Here is a 27,274-nt window from a genome sequence, read left to right as displayed (position 1 = left end):
GCATATATTAGCAACAAATAATTAATAAGTATTAATAATAATTAATATAGCATACAATATGGTGAACTTTCTTTGTTATAATACTGTATAAAATTGAAATACACTGGCGTCCCAGTGTTTAATAAAATGTCCCGCAAGGAATAATCACAGCCTTATAATGGTGAGCTTTTGTATAAATTGGTGTATAGTTACCCATGTGCTGGTTCCTGAGAATTTAAATGAACAGGGTCCGTTTGAATATCTGTGCACATATAAGGGTATGTATTTAGTTGAGCTGATTAAAGCTGGTTTAGAAACTGCCGTGTAATAACTACGGCTGTACTCCGGGCAATTGGAGAATCTTGATAGCCTGTATATAAGACTCCAAAGAACTCACTTCCTCGTCACGGGTGTTAGACCTCACTGCGGAGGCCAGCAGCAATCACTCAGTGCGGATGAACGGAGTTCAATTGCCCGGAGTACAGCCGTAGTTATTACACGGCAGTTTCTAAACCAGCTTTAATCAGCTCAACTAAATACATACCCTTATATGTGCACAGATATTCAAACGGACCCTGTTCATTTAAATTCTCAGGAACCAGCACATGGGTAACTATACACCAATTTATACAAAAGCTCACCATTATAAGGCTGTGATTATTCCTTGCGGGACATTTTATTAAACACTGGGACGCCAGTGTATTTCAATTTTATACAGTATTAGAACAAAGAAAGTTCACCATATTGTATGCTATATTAATTATTATTAATACTTATTAATTATTTGTTGCTAATATATGCTGCTTGTTTGTTTGAAATGTGTCATTTTTAATGATATTGGATAAAGAATTCATTTATACGTATCTTTTTAGTTCTACTGAGTCAATTATTCTATATGACAGACTGCACACTATAGTTTAACTAAATACAGTGTACATATAGCGCTGAGTATACACTTTTTTTTCTGTTGCCATGCAAGAGGTAACCAAGATTTTCCTGTGGTCAGAACAAAATCTTCCGCGCTATCAGCGGTATTCATTCCAGGGGTGCTCAACTGGGAAGCTGACTTCCTAAGTCAGCAGGACGTTCATTCAGGAGAGTGCAAGCCCCACCCGGAGGTGTTCAACCAGTCGGTGTCCCGGTGGGGTATGCCGGACATAGACCTCACGGCAACCCACCATAACAGGCAGCTCAACAGGTTTGGCTCTCGCACAAGAGATCCACAATCGTTCCTGGTGGATGCCCTAACAGCTCATTGGTCATCTCCCCTGGAGTATGCCTTTCTCCCTGATTTCCATGATTTTCAGACTCCTCAGAAATTCAAGCAACAGGTAGGCATGATTATACTAGTGGTTCACGATTGGCCACGTCGCCCATGGTATGCGGATCTTCTCAATCTGTCTATAGACACACCGTGACGTCTCCCAGTACGCCCAGACCCCATACACATTGCTTTGACGGCGCAGCTATTAATACATCCGTCCTAAGACGAAAAGGATTTTCCAGGACAGTCATCAAAACTATGCTTTATGCCAGGAAGACATCGTCTGCCAGAGTCTAACACCGCATCTGGAAGGCATACTTTTCCTGGTGTGCGAATCGTCACTTCAGCCGGCGGTCTTTTAGACTACCTCGACTTTTGGCCTTACCCAGTCAGGTTTAGATCTGGGACTTTGGTTGTCGCCCTTGAAGGTCCAGTTCTCGGCACTGTTCGTGCTGTTTCAAAAACAACTTACAGCCATTCCGTATGTAAAAAAAACTTTCCTCCAGGGAGTACTTTATGTACAGCTGCCATTCGTACATCCAGTAGCTCTGTGAGACCTTCCCTGGTCCTCAGGGCGTTGCGTACGGCTCCCTTTGAACCCATGGACTCAGCTGACCTCCGATGGATCACGTGGAAAACCTTGTTCCTTTTGGCTATATCTTCAGCTTGAAGAGTTTCTGATCTCAGTGCCTTATCCTGGCGTTCGCACTTCCTAGTGTTTCACTTGGACAGGGTGGTCCTTCGCACTCAGCTAGGATTACTTCCTAAGGTGGTTTCTGTACTCTATCTGAATCAGGAAAATAGGATTTTAGTACTTACAAGATAAAACCTTTTCTTTGAATCCATAGGGGGCACTGGAGTACTCTTGGGATATGGACTGGGCGGTAGCAGGGACAGGCACATTTAAATTAGTAATCCTCTCTCCCCTCCATACTCCCAAGATGCCTCAGTGTTTTTTGCTGAGCCGAACAGAAGCGAAAGAGGATGAACAATGGAAAATGACATATAATATAAGCTAAAGAACAACTAGAAAGTTGAAACAAAACAGTCCTATTTTCTTTTTCATCCACTAGGGGTCACTGGAGTACTCTTGGGACGTACCAAAGATTTCCCCTTGGGTGGGAGAGCTGGTTGGCACCTGTAACACTAGACGGCCAAAGCTAGATGCTGATGCCGCAAAAGTATCAAACTTGTAAAAGCGCACAAACATGTGCATTGAAGACCCTGTAGCTGCACAGCAAAGTTGCGTGGTGGAAGCCCCACGACCCGCTGCGCATGATGTTCCCGCAGAACATGTGGAATGTGCTGAAATCGATACAGGCGGTTGTCGACTAGCAAGAAAGTAAGCTTGACGAATGGTCAGCTTAATCCATCTAGCCAAGGTCTATTTGGAAGCTGGCCAACCTATCTTAACTGCATCATAGAGAACAAACAATGTATCTGTTTTATATACAGTTAATGCTCGAGCTACATAAATGCTAAGCGCACAAACCACATCCAAAGTAGCTGGAGTTCCTGAACCCTCTGAAAAAACAGGAACTACGAAGGGCTGATTTATATGAAAAGATGATACTACCTTTGGTAGAAAAGCAGGATTCATCCGAAGTTCTGCTCTGTCATCATGAAACACCAGATACGATGCTTCGCATGACAACGCACCCAATTCAGAAACACTCCTTGCTGAAGCTAAGGCTAGGAGAAAAACTATTTTCCAAGTTAGAAACTTAACATTCACTTGCTGTAAAGGTTAAAAAACTGAGGACTGCAAAAAGTCTAAAACTAGATTCAAGTCCCATGGAGCTGTAGGTGGTATAAACGGAGGTTGAACTCTGAGGACACCTTGCAGGAAAGTTTGCACTGTTGGCAAAAGAGCCAAACGGCGCTGAAAGGAAATTGACAAAGCAGCTACCTGCACCTTCAGTGTCGCTAAACATAGTCCTCCATCTAACCCCATCTGTAAAAATAGCAAAAGACGGGATAAACTGAAAGATGTCGGAAACTTCAGAGATTCACACCAACCAATATAAGCTCACAAAATCCTGTGATAATGAGCTACTGTAACTGGCTTCCTAGCACGTAACATGGTTGGTATAACAGACTCTGGAATGCCCTCATTTTAAAAGAGCAGTTTCAACAGCCACCCCGTCAAACGCAGCCACGCTAACTCGGGGTAAAGAAACGGACCCTGTTGCAGAAGGTCTGAATGTAGCGGAAGTGGGCACGGATAGTCTGTGAGTAGACCGGGGAGAACCAAAAACCAAGCTCTCCAAGGCCAATGAGGCGTCACTAGTACGACAGTCGTGGACTCTCTTTTGAAGTGGAAATAGATACACGAGGCTGTACGGCCACGCTATCGTGAGAGCATCAACGGCAACTGCCCTTGGATCTCTTGTTATGGACACATACTTGGGTGTCTGATGATTTTGGCAAGATGCCATTAGATCCACCTGTGGGTAACCCCACCGCTGGACTAATATCTGGAACACTTCTCCTGGATGAAAATCCTGATGACTGAGATAATCTGCTTCCCAGTTTTCCACTCCTGGAATGAACACTGCTGATAATATCATTTGGTGATGCTCGGCCCAGATCAGGACAGAACAACTTCTCGCATGGCCATGCGGCTTTGAGTCCCTCCTTGTTTGTTGATGTATGCGACTGCCGTTGCGTTATCTGACTGAACCTGAACAGTCTGAGACTGGAGCATGTGAACTGCCTGTTGCAGAGCGTTGAAAATTGCTCTGAATTCCAGGACATTTTTTAACAGTAGTCTTTCTTGGTCTGACCATAGACACTGAAACTGACAACGCAGGGCCACTGCTCCTCAACCTCTGATACCAAGCATTAAGCCTTCTCCTGTGCCCCCTATGGACTCAAAGAAAAGGATTTACGAAGGCAAGACATAAATCCTATTATCTGCCTGTGTGAGGCATGATTTACATATTTGTGCAACTTACATTACCTCTTGGTAAAGTAAAATCTACAACGTAAAAAGATTAACACCACTCCAATTTTAATATAAACACTATCTGATCACCAACCTGACAAATTTACTTTCCAGAAACTAAATTAATCTTGACCTCCAAACATTTTAACCGTTCAAGTCACAGTGAAATATGGAAGGTTCAGAGTTAAAGTGAACCAAGTCCACAAGAGTCAATTTTGACAAAATGTATCTCAAATTGAAACAATTTAAATGAATTGACCACTGACTTAGGGGATATATCCAATTATCCCCGTTAAAGCATCAGGTCCAAAAAACGGGCGTTTTCCAGACTTTTTCCCGATGTTTCACCGATTTTTATTTTTTACATGCTATCTAGATAGATCGCGTGTAAAAAACAAAAACAAAAAAACACCTTTCTCCCGAAAACACACAGGTTCGGTGAAACCTGTGTGTTTTCGGGTGAAACAGCCCCGTTTTCGGACGTAAACGGGGCTGTTTCAAGGGATTCTGCTTCGCCTGCCGGAGGCAGGTGAAACAAAATCCCCGATAAGCCGTGGCATGCGCCGGCTTATCGGGGCTAATTAGATAGCCCCCGGCGGGACTATTAGCCCTGGTAAAAAAACGAGGCTACTTGGTTATCCCCCTTAATTTAACTTACATTTTTACGGCTTCAATAATGTAGTACCGGGTTTATTTTATTCTATTTTATAAAATACGATGTTTCCACTACATCACGGCAGTGTTAGTACGAAATGGACAAAAACTAGACTAGGTTCACTTTAACTCTGAACATTTCCTGTACCTAATCTGCATCATTAATTGGCTTTTAGACATAGAAAGCATTTATCATTATTTGAAATAACATGAGCTCCTAATATTTAAAGAGAGTAACTTTCCGTGAATCTCGCAGTAAGTCTTCCTTTAACAATTGTTTTAATAAAAATTGTAGTGGGTGTGTATATCAAGTGATGCGAATCAATAATATAAAGATTTATAGGGTAAAGTGAAATGGATAGCAGCATTTAGTGTCGGCACTAACAAGCAGAAAATAAATATTACAAGTGAATTACAGGAAATTATATAAATTAATAGGTGTATAATAATATATTAACCATAAAGCACAGCCAATCTTATGGTGAGGACATACAGTATGTGTAAAAAGAAGGGAATAGATAACACTGCAGCATTTGGATATGTACACAAAGTGGGAATTTGAATAGGCAGAAATACACAGTTACATTTAGTTTAAGTAATTATCAAAACAATTCATGCAAAAATGCACAGATTATAAAAATCCAGTAAGATAAAGGGACAAAAAAAAATTAAATAAGAAGGAACAGTTAGATGCCCAAATAGAAATCATGGCATATTTTAATGAAGTTGTTAAGATACGTCATGAGGAAATGATGGGAAGAAAAACCCACAAGAGGTCAAAGTAGAGAAAAATGATGCTCTAAGCAGAATTGTCATTTTACAAGAACAGATTACAGTTAATCATACACGTTGCATAGAGCTGTGTTTCTCAACCTAGTCCTCGGGACCTGTAACAGGTCATGTTTTCCATACCACCTGGCAGGTGCACAGGAGACCAACTGTCACATTTAAAAAGATCCACAGGTAAGCTGTAAAACATTATCTGTTAGGGTTCCTGAGGACAGAGTTGATCTTCCAGAGGAAGAGAGAGAGAGCTGCCGCATAATTCTACTGCCTCAACAGGAGAAACTGCAGAAAATGACAGTTAAAATACAATTAACAAATCCAGGTTTGCACAAATAGCATAACTAAATGGGTTAAATTTATCAGGTATGATAGTGGACTTTGAAGATTCTACTGATTCTACTCCCAAGATGCCCAGTGAAACCACTGAAAATAGCTTTTCCACAGTGACTGTGGATGAACTTAGACTGGAAAACAATGGGCCTAATTCAGACCTGATCGTAGATGTTCTAAAAAATGCACATCTATGATCAAAATCTTAGGCATGCGGGGGACGCCCAGCCCCACATGCCAGGCCCAAACCCCCCCCCCCCCCCCACCCCGCGCAGATGTGCTAAAGCATGGCACAGAGGCGATGCTTTCACACCGCCTAGCTGCGAAGGCAGATGGCTACCCGTTATGTTTTAGGCCGCAGCGGCTGTGTGTGATGTCACGCAGCCGCTGCGTGCCAACCCGCAAACTGTCCGGACACGCCTGTGTTGACCGGACATCCAATGCCGTAGACACCCCCCCGACCACCTCTGCCTGTCAGACAGAGGCAATCGCACCAGTGAGATGCTTTTGCATCTCATTGTGTGCGCACGTGCAGTGCGACTGCTGCGCGTGAGCACACAGCATACGGCTTCAGCCTGTGATCGCTGCCGCGACCTAGTCTGTATTAGACCCAAAGGGGGACTTTTACTAAGCAGTGATAAGAGCGGAGAAGTGAGCCAGTGGAGAGGTTGCCCATGGCAACCAATCAGCACCAAAGTAACATCTATAATTTGCATACTATAAAATGATACAGAGCTGCTGATTAGTTGATGGGGAAATGTCTCCACTGGCTCACTTCTCCGCTCTTATCACTGCCTAGTAAATGTCCCCCAAAGTCCAGTACAGAAAAGTGCAACCACTCTGCCATGTCCCTAAAGCTAGAGTTGCCAACCATGAAACGGATATTGAACTCTTTAACAGAAGACTCGTATACAGATCTGTACTCTGCAAACTAGACAAAACAAAGCAACATATGTATAAAAAAATGCATCATCAAGAAAAGATATGCCATGTCCTAACTAGTTTGTGTCCAGTCATGAAATTCAAGATCTTGAACCTACAAAAAAGTACCTCGCCCAACTTAACATGCTTCTTCCCTATACAAGTGTATTCTTCAGCGTTTCCAAGACTCTTAAGGCTAAGGAGTGGCATACCTGCAATTATAGGAACACTGGATCCCGAAAAGAAAAAAAAAAAGAAAAAAAATATACCAGTTTTACTGCAGCTAAAATGGTAATAAGAGTCTTACTCGTCTGATAATACACCCATCATAGGGATTGTAAAAATGACAGAGGTCTCGCTAATGATTCCGCCCCTGTTGAGCAAACTTGCATTTTATCTGCCCATGTGCATGCATATGCAACTATGTAAAGACTGGCATCAATAAATTCTGTACTGGACAGTACATGCAGAAGACAGGAAAGAAAAGAAAATAAGCAATGTTAAAACACACCATGTAAATCAACTGCATTTCTTTTTTTAATTGTACTTTACAACTTCTCCTGCACAGCTGCACAGTCCATGATGCCAGGGACTGTCACCCAGTACTTGATCACTTCAGAAGAACAGGTAGCAGCACACAATACCAACACATGAATGCCCTCCAATTACCAAGGAAGGGGTCATTTCCATCTCCCTTCTCTATAGCAGCAAAGATATTTTTTATTTTATTTTAATATTAAATACATCACATAACAGTTACAATTGTTCCAAAACCATACAACTTTTGCATATTTCTTTGTATAACCCAGTAGTATATCTATGCGCTGTTGTGAACTAAATACCTGTTGGCAGGGTGGACGGCCATGGTCGCAAAATGGGCCAAATTCTTAGATAGGAGAAAACAGGATTTTGGTACTTACCGGTAAATCCATTTCACCGATTCCACTAGAGGACACTGGAAGGTCTTTACTGTGGGGTATAGATGGTGGCTAAGTGAAGCCGACACTTTAAATTCTTTAGAACTGTGACTGGCTCCTCCCCTCTATGCCCCCCTACAGACCAGTTTGAAAACTGAGCCCGAGAGGAGACGGCTAGAAACACTCGACAGAGGAGGATGTGAAATAGAAAAAAGAAAAATAAACAGTAATAACATTAACAAACCGTAAATGTCACCATCACCAGTCAGCCCATCAGGTAAGTAACCATAAATCAATGGAAAACTGGATAACCTGATAAAAGGAAAATAATAAAGAGACGCCCAGCGCTGGGAGGGTGTCCAGTGTCCCCTGTGGAATCTGAGAAATGGATTTACCGGTAAGTACCAAAATCCCATTTTCTCCTTCATCCACTAGTGGACACTGGAAGGTCTTTACGGTGGGGATGTCGCAGAGCTCCCATGTCGGGTGGGACAGCGCTGAGAGTCCTGCAGTACTGCTCGGCCAAACTGAGAAGCCGAAGCAGCAAAAGTATCAAAGTTGTACAATTTGACAAAGGTATGTTTCCCCGACCAAGTTGCCACTCTAAACAACTGTGTCAAAGAAACCTCCTAGCAGCCGCCCAAGAAGAAGCTACCGACCGTGTGGAATGAGCTGACACCGAAGTCGGTGGTGGAAGAGAGGCTACTAGATAAGCCTGTCCGATGGTATATTTGATCCAACGAGCCAAAGTCTGTTTTGAGGCTAGCCAACCCGGCTTGGCAGCATCATATACAACAAAAAGAGCATCAGTCTTGTGCAAAGCTGCTTTTTGCTCTACGTAAATACGCAAGGCCCTAACCACATCCAGGGACTTCTAAGGAGGAGAATCACCGGAAAGGATCGGGACCACAATAGGTTGGTTAATGTGAAATGCAGAAACAACCTTCGACAAGAAAGACCTATGGGTACGGAGTTCCGCTCTATCTTCATGAAATATGAGATATGGCGGACAACAGGAAAGAGCTCCCAATTCGAAAACCCTCCGAGCCGAAGCCAGGGCCAGAAGTAAAACTACCTTCCACGTAAGAAACTTAAGCTCCACCGATTCCAGAGGTTCAAACAAAGATGATTGTAAAAAGGACAGAACCGTATCCTGATCCCAAGGAGCTGTAGGAGGAATGAACGGTGGCTTAAGCCGGATAACTCCCTGAAGGAAAGTCTGCACTTTAGGCAGTAACACCAACTTCTTCTGGAAAAAAATCGAAAGGGCAGAGACTTGAACCTTTAGAGATCCAACACTTAAAGCTGCAGAGAAACCAACCTGGAGGAAAACAAGAAGCTTTCAAGCGAAAGGAAGTAGTAGAAAACGGACGCTGCTTACACCAGGAAATATACGCTTTCCATATACGGTAATAGTGCTTTGAAGTGACCTCCTTTCGAGCACTAATTATGGTAGGAATGACTGGTGAAGGAATACCATTGAGCTTTAGGATCTCCCTTTCAACAGCCACGCCGTCAAACGTAGCCGCTCTAAGTTTGGATAAACGAAAGGTCCCTGTATTAGCAAATCTGGCCGTAGAGGAAGAGGCCACTTCTACGAGAAACTGATACAGGTCACTGTACCACGTTTTTTGAGGCCAGTTTGAAGCCACAAGAAGAACTTTGACCGTCTCCCACTTGATCCTCTTGAGCAGACGAGGTAACAGGGGAAATGGAGGAGAAAGGATACACAAAGCAGCACTTCCAAGGAATCGTTAACGCATTCACCGCTTCCGCATTGGGATCTCTGGTGCGGGAACAGTATCGAGAAAGTTTGTGGTTCCATCTGGACACCATAAGATCTATTTGAGGGAGTCCCCAATGATCTACCAGTTGTTGAAACACTTGTGGATGCAATTCCCATTCGCATGGATGCATATCCTGACGACTTAAGTAATCGGCCTCCCAGTTCTCCACCCACGGTATGAACACTGCCAATATAGCTACTGCATGCCTCTCGGCCTAAACCAGGATCCTGGTAACTTCTCTCATGGCAGCTCTACTGCAGGTTCCTCTTTGCTGATTTATGTATGCCACTGCCGTGGCCTTGTGTGAAAGTACACATATTGCACGTCCCTGCAGAAAATGAAAAGGTAACGAGAACGCGTTGTAGACCACCCGAAGTTCCAGGATATTGATAGGTAGAGTTCGTTCTTGAGGAGTCCAAAGGCCCTGGGATTGACAATCCAGTGTCACCGCTCCTCATCCGCGGAGACTTGCATCCGTCGTGAGAAGCACCCAATCTGTGACGACAAAGCTCCTGCCCTTGGACAGATTTGTCGCATTCAGCCACAAAAGCAAGGACAGACGTGTCTTGGGTAAAAGCTGAAGTATTTGATGCATAAAAAGATGTGAACCTGACCATTGAGACAGGAGATCTAGTTGGAACGGCCTGGAATATAACCTGCCGTACTGGACTGCCTCGAAGGCAACTACTATCTTTCCCAGATGTCGAATGCAAAGATGAATTGACACCCTGCGATGTCGCAATACCAGACGAACTAACTCCTGAACAGATTGTATCTTGTCCCGAGGAAGAAATATCCTCTGAAGCACCGTGTCCATGATCATGCACTGGAACTGAAGTCGTTGCGTCGGTTGTAACTTAGACTTCTGAGTGTTTATGATCCAACCGTGCGCAGTTAGAAATTCTTGTGTAAGTTTTAGATCGCTCACCAACTTCTGCTTCGAGTGAGCCTTTAGAAGCAGGCCATCCAAGTTGGGAACAATATTTACTCCCTGAGAGCTCAAGTGTGCCATCATTACTGCCAGGACCTTTGTAAAAACTCGAGGTGTTGAGGAAAGACCGAAAGGTAAGGCTTGGAATGGAAAATGCAAATACTTGATTGCACACCTAAGAAAACTCTGGTGCGGAGGCCAAATTGGTATATGAAGGTAAGCATCCTTGATATCGATGGACACCATAAAGTCCCCTGACTCTAGACCTGCTATAACAGAGCGTAGGGACTCCATCCTGAATTTGAAAACCCTCAAAAAGGGATTGAGCCTTTTGAAATTCAGAATGGGTCTCACCGAGCCGTACTGCTTCGGTACTATGAACAAACTGGAATAAAATCCCTATTTTTGTTGGTGGAGAGGAACTGGAACAATGACTCCTATATCCAGAAGTTTTTGGATCGCCTGGAGAAGGGAATCCTAACGTTCCTGCGAAACTGGCAAACCTGTGGTAAAAAATCTTGTAGGAGGTTTTAACTGAAAATCGAGTTTGAAACCCTGTGATATGATGTCTCTGACCAAACCTGTCCAAAATCCAGCAGACGAGCTCCCACCCTGGGAGCCCCCAGGCAGGAGGGGAGCCAGTCATGCGGTGGGCTTAGCGGCAGGATTTGGGTCCTGCTGCAAAGTTGCTGGGGTTGCAGCATGACCTCGGCCTGTTACCTCTGAACGAGGTGGATCCACCTCTGCCACGTTCTCTTAATATGGACAGAACTCGAAAGGACGGCCCTGAAAGTCTTCCTAGGAGTAGGAGCTGCCGAAGGAAGATACGTCGACTTACCTCCTGTGGCTTTGGAAATCAGAGTATCCAATTCTTGACCAAATAGAAACTCGCCATTAAAAGGAATAGCTTCCACAGCCTTTTTGGATTCTGCATCTGCCTGCCATTATCTAAGCCAGAGCGCGCGGCGAGCTGAAACCGACAAAGCAGAAATTCTGGATCCAATAGTTCCAGCATCCTTGGACGCCTCTCCTAAATATAACAAGGTAATCAATTGCTCAGTGGAAAGACCAGAATGTAGACCTGCTACCAATTGTTCCTGTTAACCCAAAGACCTACCAGGATAGGACGAAGAAGTACACCCGCTGCAGAATATATGGACTTTAAAGTATTTTCCAATCTGCGATCTGCCTGTTCATTTAAGGAGGTAGCATAAGCTACCGGCAGAACGGTCTTTTTTGATCATCTAGATAAGGAGGGATCTACCATTGGAGGGTTCTCCCACTTAGATCTATTTTCCTCTGGAAAAGGGTAAGAAAGCAACAGCCGGCGGGTAACCTGAAACTCCTATTCAGGGTGCTTCCATACTAAAGCAAAATGATTGTCAATTTCAGCAGAAATGGGAAAAGAGACAGCATTCCTTTGTTTCTTGGTAAAAAAAAAGTAAGGCTGCGGCTGAGCCGTATCCGACGCTGTAATCTGTAAAACTTGTCGCACTGATAAAATAAGTGCGTCTAAACCCTTAGATTCAAACTCCATTTCTTCCTGTACCAATTCAGCTTCTGAATCTAGTTCCACTTCCCCCACCTCTAGGGGAAGCAATTCTTCAGCGTCTGACTCATCTGGGACAGTGATGGCTAACCTTGAAACTCTAGCTGTTGTTGAACTACACATCCCAGCATGCCCTGCAGCAGTTTTAGCATGGCCAAATAACAATATGATATGTAGTTCAACAACAGCTGGAGTGTCAAGGTTAGCCATCACTTGTCTGGGAAGTACCAGCAGTAGGAGACCTTGACGCCCCCATGGTTCTCCGTAGACCGTCAACTAACCTGGCCAAATTAAGAGCCCAATCTGGCTCAGGTAGTGGAGCCTGGGACCTGGCAACTTCCCTATCTTTACGAGTAGCAGCCAGTTCCGCAGACAAATCAGACATGACCCCTGTCAGTTGAGATAACCAAGAGGGAGAGGGGTCCTGTACACTGGCCGAACTCTCCCCTTGGTTAGCCGATTCATAGTTATCACAATATAAAGAACCCTCAGTCTGTTGTGTAAATTTTGCCGAACATTTGTTGCAGGCATAAAGCTTCTGTGAAGCCTTAGAGTGATTGCCCCTGCTGGTCATACTGTAAATGTCAGCCGTACACACACACACACACACACACACACACACACACACACACACACACACACACACACACACACACACACACACACACAGAGTAAGGAAAATAAAATAAAAAACAAGAGAAGGGAAGGGAGAGCACAGGTGAAGGAACCAGTCAGGATGCCCAATCAGTAGATACAGTAATAAAAACTGTAAACTAAATAGGATATATATATATATATATATATATATATATAGAAACATAGAATTTGACAGCAGATAAGAACCACTTGGCCCATCTAGTCTGCCCCTTTTTTATTTTATCCTTTGGGCAATCTCAACCCTTTTTTTTTTTTAAATTCTTTATTTTTCATTTTATAATATAAAACATTTTCCAAATGTGTCAACATATGTATCCAAAATAGAACGCATATAACAGTCATATGATTTATCAGCTGTAGTTATATATATCAGTAAATGTTTGCAGCAAAAAGAAATCAGCAGATTCATTTATATTATCTTAAACCGTGTAACGTTCAATAGAATTTACAAAATCTAAAATCAAAGGCAGCCCCATGATGGTATCGCTTAATAACATAGCATTTATATAGGGTATGAGGCATTCGACATTTGGAACAGATAGATAGAGAAGAGGACAAGGGGAAGAAGGGAAAGAGGGGGGAAGAAGAGTGGGGAGGAAAGTAAGTGGGCCACACACGTAGAATATCTCAAAGCTAGAGCGGAGGCCCTAAGAACCTCCGTCCGCAGTGTATAGTCAGGGTGCATAATCAGCATAGGTCTTATTAGTCTTGAATTCAATCCAAGGAAGCCAAGTAGCCATATAGTCTGAGTATTTGTCTAAGGCGGCAGAATAAACATCCTCCATATGCATGTAAAAATCAATGCGTTGGAACCACTCCCATAGTGTCGGTGGGTTTGTGGATCTCCAGTGCACCGGGATTACAGCTCTTGCTGCGTTGTTTAAGTGTTTAATGAGGGATTTCTTGTAGCGAGAGAGGGGTATATCCGAATGTGATAATAGCCAGAAATCTGGGCCCAGTGGGACTGGGCCACCCAAAATCTTTGTGGATATATCCATGATCGTTTTCCAGAATGGGGCAATCGACGGGCAGTCCCACCATATATGGATCAGTGTGCCTGTACCCGTACCACATCGCCAACACAGAGGGGAGACCGAGGGGAAAAATTTATGTAAAAGAGACGGGCATCTATACCATCTCGTCAGTAATTTGTATTGCGTTTCCACAACGTCCAGACTAGTGGAGCATTGTGCCATAACCTTGCAGTGTGTGTCCCAGTGGATCTTGATTCCCCGGTGTATTAAATCTTTATCCCATGCGTCACAGAAATAGGGGACAGTAGGAAAGAAACTCTGTTGAAGAATCTTGTAGATACCGGACACTACGTGTGAGGGGTTTATCTCCTGATCACACATGGATTCAAAGGGAGTGAGAGCTTTATAAAAGTCTGTCGCCTCTCGTTGTGAAGTAACAAAATGGTGTACCTGAAGGTAGAACCAATAATCTTTAGCGAGAATATCGCCTGCGCTCTGTATTTCAGAGAACGTTTTGATTTTACCATGTGTAAGCAAGTGACCCACCCTAGTCACACCCGCCCCTTCCCATCTAGAAGCAATCTTATTGGACTCTCCCGGGGGGAACAACGGGTTGTCGAAAATAGGCCTAAGGGATGTTCGTCTAGATGAAATTCCCATCTTGTAGCGAAGCGTCCGCCATAAGGCTAAAGTGGGCCCCACTGTGGGATGTGATGAGCGGCTAAATCTAGGAAGCCAGGGCACTGTCTGTAGGTTAAGATTGGTAGAAGACGATTCCAGTTCAACCCACTGCTTTCTATGTGGCATGGGACGGGACCAATCCACCACTCTATGCAGTAACGTGGCATGGTAGTATGCGGAAATCATAGGCAGTTGTTGTCCGCCTTGAGATTTCAGTCTAGATAAATGGCTATGCTTGAACCTAGGTTTCCGGCCCCCCCAAATAAAGTGGCTTATCGCCTTGTGTGCTTCAGCTAAAAATTGAGAGGAAAGTTTCAAAGGAATGGTTTGAAAAAGGTATAGCAACCTGGGAAGAATGTTCATCTTTATTATATTTATACGGCCTAGCCATGAGAACCTCTGTGTGAGCCAGTGCCTCATCTCCTGTCTCAGTTTACGGAGTAGAGGGGTATGATTAATAGCAGTCATAGTGGTAAGTGTCGCTGGAATCTGAATTCCTAGATATGTAATATGGGATTTTTGCCATGTGAATTGGAATGATTGCGATAAGAGGGATGCCGTGGCAGATGGAAGTGTGACATTCATTGCCATGGATTTCGAATAATTGATTTTAAAATTCGACATATCTCCGAACCGTGCGAATTCTTTCACAAGGTTGGGTAGTGAGATCAGGGGGTTCGTTGTGACTGCCAATAAGTCATCAGCAAAGAGGGCCAGGCGATGGTCAGCTTTACCCACCCGCAGTCCCGCAATGTCAGGGTTGCGTCTAATCGCACGTGCCAGGGCCTCCATGCATAAAACAAAGATTAAGGGTGACAGCGGGCAACCCTGGCGTGTGCCGTTAGAGATTGATATGGATTCAGAAAGGACGCCATTCACCCTGACCCGAGCAGATGGGGCCCTATATAGTGAGAGGATCTTTTGTAGAAAAGCATCCCCCAGACCCAATCGCCGAAGTACTGCCTCCATAAAATCCCAATCCACCCGATCAAAGGCCTTTTCTGCGTCTGTGGAAAGGAGCATGAGAGGCGTATCAGTCATCTGCGCGTGAGCCATCAGATCGATGACTCTAATAGTATTATCTCTGGCCTCTCTGCCCATAACAAAGCAGACTTGATCAGGGTGGATTATATCTGGTAGCAGTGGCTTAAGGCGATTAGCCATGAGCTTTGCAAATAACTTAACATCTACATTTAATAGCGAAATCGGCCTATAGCTAGAAGGGAGCGTCGGGTCTTTAGAGTCTTTTGGAATGACAGTAATATGGGCGCTTAAGGACTGGCTTGAAAAAGGAGCCATTGATGATATGGCATTGCAGGCTTGCAGGAGAAGGGGGCTGAGTTTATCCTGGAAGGCCTTATAATATGTGACTGGGAAACCATCCGGCCACGGGCTTTTACCATTGGGAGACGCTTTTAGGGCAGCCATCAGTTCTTCCCCAGTAAAGGGGTCATCTAGTGCCCGAGTAATGTCCGATGGAAGAGTCGGGAAAGAGATCTCATCCAAAAATTCCTGTATTTTATGTTTGTGGTCAGCGCGTGCGGTTGTCGTCTGCTCAGAGGTCAAGTTGTATAAGGCTGAGTAATAAGTATGGAAGATCGCCGCTATCTCCGTATCAGAGGCCCGGGTTATCCCGTCAGCACCTGTGAGCTTGGGTATGTATGTCAAAGATCTCTGAGCTCTAAGAGCACGTGCTAGAAGTTTACCGGGTTTATTTCCCCATCTATGATATTTATGTCTACATTTACGGAACGCCCTACGGGTACCGTCACTAAGTAAGTTATTAAGGGCTTGTCTCGCTGTTTGGAGTTCAACATAAGTATCCGACGTCAACGTGGATTTATGAGTCAATTCTAGTATTTTGATTTTCTCTAATAAGGCATTTCTACATTCAGCTTTCTGTTTTTTCAGACGTGAGCCCATTTGTATGCACTGGCCTCTAATCACACATTTGTGTGCTTCCCATAATACAACCGGAGATATATCTCCAGTCGCGTTCAAAGAGACATAGTCGTCTATTGCTGTCTCAATTTGGCCTCGATAAACAGGATCTCGAAGGAGTTGTTCATTGAATCGCCAGCGCCAGTGTTTGGGGGGGGGGGGATGACGGAGAACGAGGGTTAGCGTAATCGGTGCATGGTCTGACATCGTTATTTGGCCGATAGTTGCATCGACCAATAAATCTAGATGGGCATGGCTCACACAGAGGTAGTCTATTCAAGAATATGAGTTATGTGGGGGTGAGTAAAAGGTAAAATCCTTATCTACAGGGTGCAGAAGACGCCAGGCGTCAACCAATTGAAAATCATGTAAAACAGTCCTAAATCTCCTGGACTCTCTAAGAGTATTTCGTGGAGACCCAGAGGAAGAATCCAAGCGAGGTTCCAGGACCCAATTAAGATCCCCACCCACTACCAGAGTACCTAGTATGTTTTGCTCGATTAGTTCCAAAGATTCTCTAAGGAACCGGGTTTGGCCCTGGTTGGGAAGGTAGAGGTTTACGAAGGTGAATGTCTGATGGGCTATGGAAGCTCTAACCAGGATCCCTCTCCCGTCACCGATCAGTGTCACGGAGACATCCAGCAATCTCAAATGCTTGGCAAAAAGAATGGCAACCCCCCTAGCCTTCGCCCCCGAGTAGTCGTTAAAATAACCAGTGGGAAAATGACGAGAGCAAAGGCCGGGGGAGACCCCCTGCTTGAAATGTGTTTCCTGCAGGAAAACAACTTCCGCCCCATCAATATGTAAGGTATGTAGTAGGCCTGATCTCTTTTCAGGGATATTTAAACCCTTTACATTGTACGAAACAATTTTTAAGCTAGCCATATAGAAATGAAAGCAGGGATCGGCTTATTGAATGATACATCTCGACTATGACTCTGACACATTGTTGCATCATGAGATAGCTGAAAGTGGTAGTGGCACAGGGGGGGGGGGGAGGGCGGGTGGACACATGAGGAAGGAAAGGGAGACATAGGAATTGTAGCATAGAAAGAGATGGGAAAAACCCAAAAAACAAAAAAGAAAAAGGAAACATATACAACAACATATAGTAGCTGTCTCTGCATTGATAGCCACGGGTATAGATTAAGCTTCCCATGGTCTAAAAAATATACAGCAGAGGAAGGGGGGTTTAAAGGGTGATATCGGGCTCAACAATTTTTAGTAAGTAAGTAAGTAAGTAAGGTAACAATCCCAAGGGATATATCCTGGTCGGTAAGGAAGTGGGTAGAAGGAAACAAAACAACCTCCTCCCCCCACTCTGTCACCTAATCCCGCACCACCTACAAGCAATCGCCCTGGTTAATTACGTAAATAATTTCTAACATTAAGAAAGAAGCATGTACTCACAGGGCAGTTGAAGCTCACACATTAAACAACCAATAACAATATCAATGTGATCATGCAGTGGGGTAACCAGGAAAAAAAGAAAAAGATAACACAATTTAGGCTGGTCGACGGAATCAAGAAATTCCCGATGCTTCGGCAGGTTTCCCAGTCCGATTGCGTCGTCTGGAGGTGCCCACTGTTTTCCAAGGCTCCCTGCGGGCCTGTGTCGGAGTGGGAAGCTGCAGGGGGTCCATCCAATTTGGCAGTGAGATCAGCGGCAGACCCAGTGCGGTACAAAATGATGGGACACCATCATAGTCCTCCAGAACATGTCTGTTCCCATCTCGGGTGACTTGTATGCTCAAAGGGAAGCCCCAGCGGAATCTGATATCCTTCTTCCGAAGAGCTTCCGTGAGGGGATGGAGGAGTCGCCTTTGCTGTAGGGTCATCCAAGAGAGGTCCTGGAAAATCTGTATGTGGTGGCCATTAAAATCTATGGTCGGGGTCTGTCTTGATTTCTGTAGTATAGTCTCTTTCACTTGAAAGTAGTGCAACCGGCAGATGACATCTCTAGGCCGCTCCGTGGGTGCTCCTCTCGGCCGTAGTGCCCGATGTGCTCTATCAAACTCTATCTGAGAGCTGGGATCGACGCCAATGAGGTTGTTAAATATTGTAGTCAGTGTCGTCACTAGAGCCTGGGGCTGTACATCTTCAGGTAAACCTTTGACTCTTAAATTGTTCCGTCTACCTCTGTTGTCTATATCATCCAGCCTACGTCTCATTTCAGTTGTGGTACGTGAGTATCGAGATACTAGATCGTGGAGGTCAGCGAGTTTCGAGTCCGTTGCATCTCTGTGATCCTCCAGGTCGACCACTCTGTTTGCTACTTGCGTGAGATCAGATTGGATGGTGGATAGGCTCGCTTGTAAGGAATCATGGATTCTTTTTTCCATATTAGACAAATCTTGTTGGATGTCTTGGCGAGTCGGAAGAGAGCGTAGTTGTATGAGGACTGCCGTCATATCCGCAGTGTCCCTGCTCACAGGCCCGGCTTGTCGGTGTTTCGGAGAGGGCGGGGCCTCGGTCTCCTCCATTATGTTTGACGGCCAGGAGTCAGGGAGAGGTGTAGAGATGGCGGGGTCAGGAACAGGGGCGCCAAATAGAGTATGAAAGGCTGCAGCTTGTGTAGTCGCGGGTTTAGCTTTTGACGCGTTGCCAGATCGGCGCCGTCTTGTCATTTGTCTGAGTGAAGAGAGCAGAGTCCAGAGCGGTGCCCCGAGGAAGAAAACGTTTAGGACATATCCCAATCTGAAGTAGAGCCCGTTATCCCCTCTGCGTGGTTTGGTCTTGTTATAGCATAATATACATCAGGCGTGCTCCTGCAAGCGCTGTGGACTGCAGCATGGCATCATATAGAACACGGTGATTCATGTTCCGTTGTTGGTATTCACATAGCTCCGGTGGGAAGGCCGCACCGGCATCCGCGGTTATCCGGAGAATGGTTATCGCGGGGCCACAAGGGCTGCAGGTCAGGCACTGTGCCTTAGTTAGGCTTTGTAAATAAATCCCGGTTCGGAGGGGACTACAGCAGACTATAGGAGGGTCAAGGTGGCAGGTAGTCAACAGGAGGCCGCAGTGGTCTGTAGGCGGATAGAGGACGCCCAGGTCCCAGCCCAGTTTAGTCTCACTAGGCCTAGCGAGAGGTCACGAGTAGCTGTGTGGCCGCCCCTCTATCCTGAGATTGTGTGGGGCACTAGGCTCCTCACCGCCCGCGGCGTGCCCGAGCGGCACTGCCGTCCGGAGGCCTTACTCGTTCCGCCCTGATTCCGCGGGATCCCCCCAGAACACTCCAAGCCGGCTTGTATATAGTAAGGTAGAAGGGTAGGAGCTGGTAGGTGATTTTAAACGCACCAAAACGGGGTTTTAGTAAGGTGTCCTGCAGGAGCTCTCAGGCTGCACTTCTTTCCCCTTCAGCAGCCTAGCCACGCCCCCCCTCTCAACCCTTTTTTAACCTTAATTCTTTGTAAGGATATTCATATGCCTGTCCCAAGCATGTTTAAATTGCCCTACAGTCTTAGCCTCTACCACCTCTGATGGGAGGCTATTCCACTTATCCACTACCCTTTCTGTGAAGTAATTTTTCCTTAAATTTCCCCTGAACCTCCCCCCCTCCAGTCTCAATGTATGCCTTCGAGTTCTAATACTTCTTTTCCTTTGAAGAATGTTTCCCTCCTGAACTTTGTTAAGACCCTTGATATATTTGAAAGTTTCTATCATGTCCCCCCTTTCCCTTCTCTCCTCCAAACTATACATGTTAAGATCTTTTAGCCTTTCCGGGTAAGTTTTGTGATGTAGGCCATGCACCATTTTAGTTGCCCTTCTTTGTACACTCTCTAATGTATTTATATCCTTCTGGAGATAGGGTCTCCAGAACTGGACACAGTATTCCAGATGGGGCCGTACCAATGACCTATACAGTGGCATTATCACTTCTTTTTTCCTGCTACTGATTCCTCTCCCTATGCAACCAAGCATCTGACTTGCCTTTCTCATTGCTTTGTTGCATTGCTTTCCTGCCTTCAAGTCACTTGAAATAGTGACTCCTAAATCTCTTTCATCCTCAGTAGTTTCCATTATAGTACCCTTGATACTATACTTAGCCTTTGGGTTTTTGAGACCCAAGTGCATGATTTTGCATTTTTTAGCATTAAACTGTAGTTGCCACGTTCTTGACCATTTCTCAAGCCTACCTAGGTCATTAATCATTTGTTTGACCCCTCCCGGTGTGTCTACCCTGTTGCATATCTTTGTATCATCTGCAAAAAGGCATATCTTCCCTTCAATACCATCTGCAATGTCACCAACAAAGATATTAAAGAGAACTGGACCAAGTACAGATCCCTGGGGTACTCCACTGGTAACATTTCCCTCCATAGATTGCACTCCATTAACTACGACTGTCTGTTTCCTATCCTGCAACCAGGTTCTTATCCATTTAACTGATTAATAATCCACCCCCAGGCTTTCAAGTTTATTTAGCAGTCTGCGATGTGGGACAGTGTCAAATGCCTTACTAAAGTCTAGATATGCTACATCTACAGCTCCCCCTTGATCTATTATTTTCATCACAGAGTCAAAAAAGTCAATAAGATTTGTTTGGCATGATCTCCCACCAGTAAATCCATGCTGTTTTGGATCCTGTAAGTTGTTTGATTTAAGATATTCCACTACTCTTTCTTTTAATAGTTTTTCCATTACTTTCCCTACTACTGATGTAAGGCTTACTGGTCTGTAGTTACTTGCTTCTTCCTTGCTTCCACTTTTGTGCAGTGGAACTACATTTGCTCTTTTCCAGTCCTCTGGAATAGCACCTGTATTTAGTGACTGGTTAAATAATTCTGTTAGAGGTGTAACCAGCACATCTTTTAGCTCTTTGAGTATCCTTGGGTGTATCCCATCTGGTCCCATTAATTTATCCACTTTTAGTTTTGAAAGTTCTGTTAGGACCTTTTCCTCTGTAAATGTATTTTCATCTACCTTATTTTTATGAATGTCCTTGCAACTTAACTGTGGCCCCATCCCTTCTTCTGTAGTAAATACTGAGCAAAAATAATTATTTAGGTGATCTGCTATTGACTTGTCTCCCTCCACCAAATGCCCACTCTCTGTCTTAAGTCTTATTATTCCTCCATTTGATTTTCTCCTTTCACTTATATACTTAAAAAAAGTTTTGCCCCCTTTATCTACTGACTGGGCCATTTTCTCCTCAGCTTCTGCCTTTGCACGTCTGATCACTTTCTTAGCATCCTTCCGTCTGTCCAGATACACCTCTTTGTCGTTATTATTTTGAGTCTGTTTGTATTTCCTAAAAGCCATCTTTTTTGCTTTCACACTAGTTGATACTTCTTTTGTGAACCACACTGGCTTCCTTTTCCTGGTGCTTTTCCTAATCATTTTGATACAAAGGTCTGTTGCACTTAGCAGTGCACTTTTCAGTTTTTTCCACCTCTCTTGCACTCCTTCCAAGTTCCTCCAGTCTGCCAATGAATCACTTAAACATCTCCCCATTTTTGCAAAGTCAGCATTTCTAAAATCCAACACCTTTGTTTTTGTGTGACAGGAGTTGGATCCTGTCTTTATACTAAACCATACTGCTTGATGATCACTGGATCCCAGGTGCTCACCCACATATATATCAGATATCCTATCACCATTTGTAAGAATTAGATCTAATATTGAGTCTTTGCGTGTGGGCTCCCTCACCAATTGCTTGAGAGATGCTCCCTGTAAGGAATGTAAAAATTTGCCACTTGTAGCTGAACTTGCAAAAGACCCCTCCCAATTTACATCAGGTAAATTAAAGTCTCCCATGATTATGACTTCTCCCTTAAAAGCCATTTTAGATATGTCCAACAATAGGTTCCTGCCCAAATCCTACCCCTGGCCTGGTGGTCTATAGATCACCCCAATGCGAATAATGTCCTTCTTCCCAGTTTCTATGGTGACCCAAAGGGCCTCAGTTTTGGCTTCAATATTTTGTATTAAAGTAGCATTTATGCTTTTTTTCACATACATTGCTACCCCTCCTCCTATTCTATCTTTCCTAAATAAATTGTATCCTGGTATAGCTAAGTCCCAGTCATGATTCTCATTGCACCAAGACTCTGTAATTGCCACAAAATCCAGGTTATCGCTTGTCATTATTGCAATTAGCTCTGGAATTTTGTCTCCTAAGCTCCTAGCATTTGCACACATAGCTTTAAGAATTTTGTCTGTGCATTTGTTATTAGTAGCCATGTCCAGAGCGTACAAAATAAATGACAAGTTTAAAGTTGAAATTACCTGTTTGGGGATGTTGCTCAGTATTTGTTTTCTTTTACTAATCGGTAATCATACTCGGTCCTTTACACCATGACTACACCTTACTAAATATAAAGATATAGTACACCTGACCACAATGGTAAATGTTCAAAGGAGGTAAACACCAGTCAGTATGCAATAATAAAATGTTTCACCGAGCAACTTCCCCACACATGCAATGACATTTACAAGAAATCATTACATCAAGAAACATACATAAGTTTGCCTAAGAGAGAACTGTAGTGAGCAGATTGGGGATGCCTTTTCATAGGTTTTTAAAAACAGATAATATGCATAAGATGAATTACATACTTTTGAGGCATTAAAGCAGTCCTTTTGTGGTAGTGTTGGTGTGTTGATGTTTCCCTTCCATTTTCCTTCGGTTTAACGCAGGTATAACGCTATTTTTATAATAACACTTTTATGTCAGCACTTCTATGTAAGCACGACCAGCCGATGGCTATCCAGCCGTATACTAGACTTCAAATAGGAACAATATCCATGTGAATGCAATGATTGCAAACTCCACCCAATACAACCCCCCCTTTAAGCTAAGGCCATAAATTAGCTTAGAAAAACAGACATTACATACCAATAAGGCAGCCAACTATATCTTTACAAAGAGAAAAACAACAACAACAAAAACTCGCTTTTTCAATATACCTAGACTATTCCATCATGCTATTCATTTGACATAATCAGCAAATGCAGTACAACTTGCTGGGATGTGTAGTTCCACGAATCATACCTATACTATTCAATCATGATATTCATTTGACATAATCAGCAAATGCAGTACAACTTGCTAGGATACATACACACACACACACATATCTCTATATCTATCTATCTATATATATCTCTATATCTATACATACACATATATATATATATATATATATATATATATATATACACACACACACACACACACACACATATACACACACACATATATATATATATATATATATATATATACACATACATACATACACACACACACACATATATATATATATATATATATATATATATATACACATACATACATACATACACACACATACATATATGTCTCTCTATATATATCTATTTTAGTGATGAGCGGGTTCGGATCCTCTGGATCCGAACTTCACCTTTTTTTTTCACGGGTCCGAGCATCTCGGATCCTCCCGCCTTGCTCGGTTAACCCGAGCGCGCCTGAAAGTAATCATCCCGCGGTCGGATTCTCGCGAGATTCGTATTCTATATAAGGAGCCGCGCGTCGCCGCCATTTTTCACTCGTGCATTGGAGATGATCGTGAGAGGACGTGGCTGGCGTCCTCTCAGTTTCTATGTTCAGTGGGCTGCAAATTGTGCTGCAAATATCTGTGCTCAGTGTGCTGCAAATATCTGTGCTCAGTGTGCTGCAAGTGCAAATATCTGCCTGAAAAACGCTCCATATCTGACTGTGCTCAGTGTGCTGCAAATATCTGTGCTCAGTGTGCTAATTGCTTTATTGTGGGGACTGGGGACCAGCAGTATTATATAGTAGGAGGACAGTGCAGAGTTTTGCTGACCAGTGACCACCAGTATTATACGTTCTCTGCCTGAAAAACGCTCCATATTTGTGCTGCATTGTAGTATATAGTAGGAGGACAGTGCAGAATTTTGCTGACCACCAGTATTACTATAAATATAGCAGTACGGTACAGTAGGCCACTGCTCTACCTACCTCTGTGTCGTCAAGTATACTATCCATCCATACCTGTGGTGCATTTCAGTTTTGCACAGTTTGCTGACCACCAGTATATACTATATAGCAGAACGGTACAGTAGGCCACTGCTCTACCTACCTCTGTGTCGTCAAAAATATACTATCCATCCATACCTGTGGTGCATTTCAGTTTTGCACAGTTTGCTGACCACCAGTATATACTATATAGCAGTACGGTACAGTAGGCCACTGCTCTACCTACCTCTGTGTCGTCAAGTATACTATCCATCCATACCTGTGGTGCATTTCAGTTGTGCGCAGTATATATAGTAGTTGGCCATTGCTATTGATATATTACTGGCATATAATTCCACACATTAAAAAATGGAGAACAAAAATGTGGAGGGTAAAATAGGGAAAGATCAAGATCCACTTTCACCTCGTGCTGAAGCTGCTGCCACTAGTCATGGCCGAGACGATGAAATGCCATCAACGTAGTCTGCCAAGGCCGATGCCCAATGTCATAGTAGAGAGCATGTAAAAGCCAAAAAAATAAAGCTCAGTAAAATGACCCAAAAATCTAAATCAAAATCGTCTGAGGAGAAGCGTAAACTTGCCAATGTGCCATTTACAACACGGAGTGGCAAGGAACGGCTGAGGCCCTGGCCTATGTTCAAGGCTAGTGGTTCAGCTTCACCTGAGGATGGAAGCACTCATCCTCCTGCTAGAAAACTTAAGAGTTAAGATGGCAAAAGCACAGCAAAGAACTGTGCGTTCTTCTAAATCACAAATCCCCAAGGAGAGTCCAATTGTGTCGGATGCGATGCCTGACCTTCCCAACACTGGACGGGAAGAGGTTGCGCCTTCCACCATTTGCACGCCCCCTGCAAGTGCTGGAAGGAGCACCCGCAGTCCAGTTCCTGATAGTCAAATTGAAGATGTCACTGTTGAAGTACACCAGGATGAGGATATGGGTTTTGCTGGCGCTGGGGAGGAAATTGACAAGGAGGATTCTGATGGTGAGGTGGTTTGTTTAAGTCAGGCACCCGGGGAGACACCTGTTGTCCGTGGGACGAATATGGCCATTGACATGCCTGGTCAAAATACAAAAAAAATCACCTCTTCGGTGTGGAATTATTTCAACAGAAATGCGGACAACTGGTGTCAAGCCGTGTGTTGCCTTTGTCAAGCTGTAATAAGTAGGGGTAAGGACGTTAACCACCTAGGAACATCCTCCCTTATACGTCACCTGGACCGCATTCATCAGAAGTCAGTGACAAGTTAAAAAACTTTGGATGACAGCGGAAGCAGTCCACTGACCACTAAATCCCTTCCTCTTGTAAACAAGCTCCTGCAAACCACACCACCAACTCCCTCAGTGTCAATTTCCTCCTTACACAGGAAAGCCAATAGTCCTGCAGGCCATGTCACTGTCAAGTCTGACGAGTCCTCTCCTGCCTGGGATTCCTCCGATGCATCCTTGAGTGTAACGCCTACTGCTGCTGGCGCTGCTGTTGTTGCTGCTGGGAGTCGATCGTCATCCCAGAGGGGAAGTCGGAAGATCACTTGTACTACTTCCAGTAAGCAATTGACTGTCCAACAGTCCTTTGCGAGGAAGATGAAATATCACAGCAGTCATCCTGCTGCAAAGCGGATAACTCAGGCCTTGGCAGCCTGGATGGTGAGAAACGTGTTTCCGGTATCCACCGTTAATTCACAGGGAACTAGAGACTTGATTGAGGTACTGTGTCCCCGGTACCAAATACCATTTAGGTTCCATTTCTCTAGGCAGGCGATACCGAAAATGTACACAGACGTCAGAAAAAGAGTCACCAGTGTCCTAAAAAATGCAGTTGTACCCAGTGTCCACTTAACCACGGACATGTGGACAAGTGGAGCAGGGCAGAGTCAGGACTATATGACTGTGACAGCCCACTGGGTAGATGTATTGCCTCCCGCAGCAAGAACAGCAGCGGCAGCACCAGTAGCAGCATCTCGCAAACGCCAACTCGTTCCTAGGCAGGCTATGCTTTGTATCACCGCTTTCCATAAGAGGCACACAGCTGACAACCTCTTACGGAAACTGAGGAACATCATCGCAGAATGGCTTACCCCAATTGGACTCTCCTGGGGATTTGTGACATCGGACAACGCCACCAATATTGTGCGTGCATTACATCTGGGCAAATTCCAGCACGTCCCATGTTTTGCACATACATTGAATTTGGTGGTGCAGAATTATTTAAAAAACGACAGGGGCGTGCAAGAGATGCTGTCGGTGGCCCGAAGAATTGCGGGCCACTTCCGGCATTCAGCCACCGCGTGCCGAAGACTGGAGCACCAGCAAACAGTCCTGAACCTGCCCTGCCATCATCTGAAGCAAGAGGTGGTAACGAGGTGGAATTCAACCCTCTATATGCTTCAGAGGATGGAGGAGCAGCAAAAGGCCATTCAAGCCTATACATCTGCCTACGATATAGGCAAAGGAGGGGGAATGCACCTGACTCAAGCGCAGTGGAGAATGATTTCAACGTTGTGCAAGGTTCTGCAACCCTTTGAACTTGCCACACGTGAAGTCAGTTCAGACACTGTAGCCTGAGTCAGGTCATTCCCCTCATCAGGCTTTTGGAGAAGAAGCTGGAGACATTGAAGGAGGAGATAAAACAGAGCGATTCCGCTAGGCATGTGGGACTTGTGGATGGAGCCCTTAATTCGCTTAACCAGGATTCACGGGTGGTCAATCTGTTGAAATCAGAGCACTACATTTTGGCCACTGTGCTCGATCCTAGATTTAAAACCTACGTTGTATCTCTCTTTCCGGCAGACACAAGTCTGCAGAGGTTCAAAGACCTGCTGGTGAGAAAATTGTCAAGTCAAGCGGAACGTGACCCGTCAACAGCTCCTCCTTCACATTCTCCCGCAACTGGGGGTGCGAGGAAAAGGCTAAGAATTCCGAGCCCACCCGCTGGCGGTGATGCAGGGCAGTCTGGAGCGAGTGCCGACGTCTG

General features: G+C 44.4%; 1 protein-coding gene across 9 annotated transcripts in view; it reads right to left on the bottom strand.

The window, feature by feature from the left end:
* Nucleotides 1–27,274, bottom strand: part of TASOR2 (transcription activation suppressor family member 2) — a 259,706-nt gene that overhangs the window by 77,006 nt on the left and 155,426 nt on the right. The gene's annotated exons all lie outside the window — the stretch shown is intronic.

Source organism: Pseudophryne corroboree, chromosome 6, assembly GCF_028390025.1.
Source record: "Pseudophryne corroboree isolate aPseCor3 chromosome 6, aPseCor3.hap2, whole genome shotgun sequence".
NCBI classification, from domain to species: Eukaryota; Metazoa; Chordata; class Amphibia; order Anura; family Myobatrachidae; genus Pseudophryne; species Pseudophryne corroboree.
The sequence above is the reverse complement of the archived record's forward strand: the minus strand, read 5'-3'. Positions and strand labels throughout refer to the sequence as shown.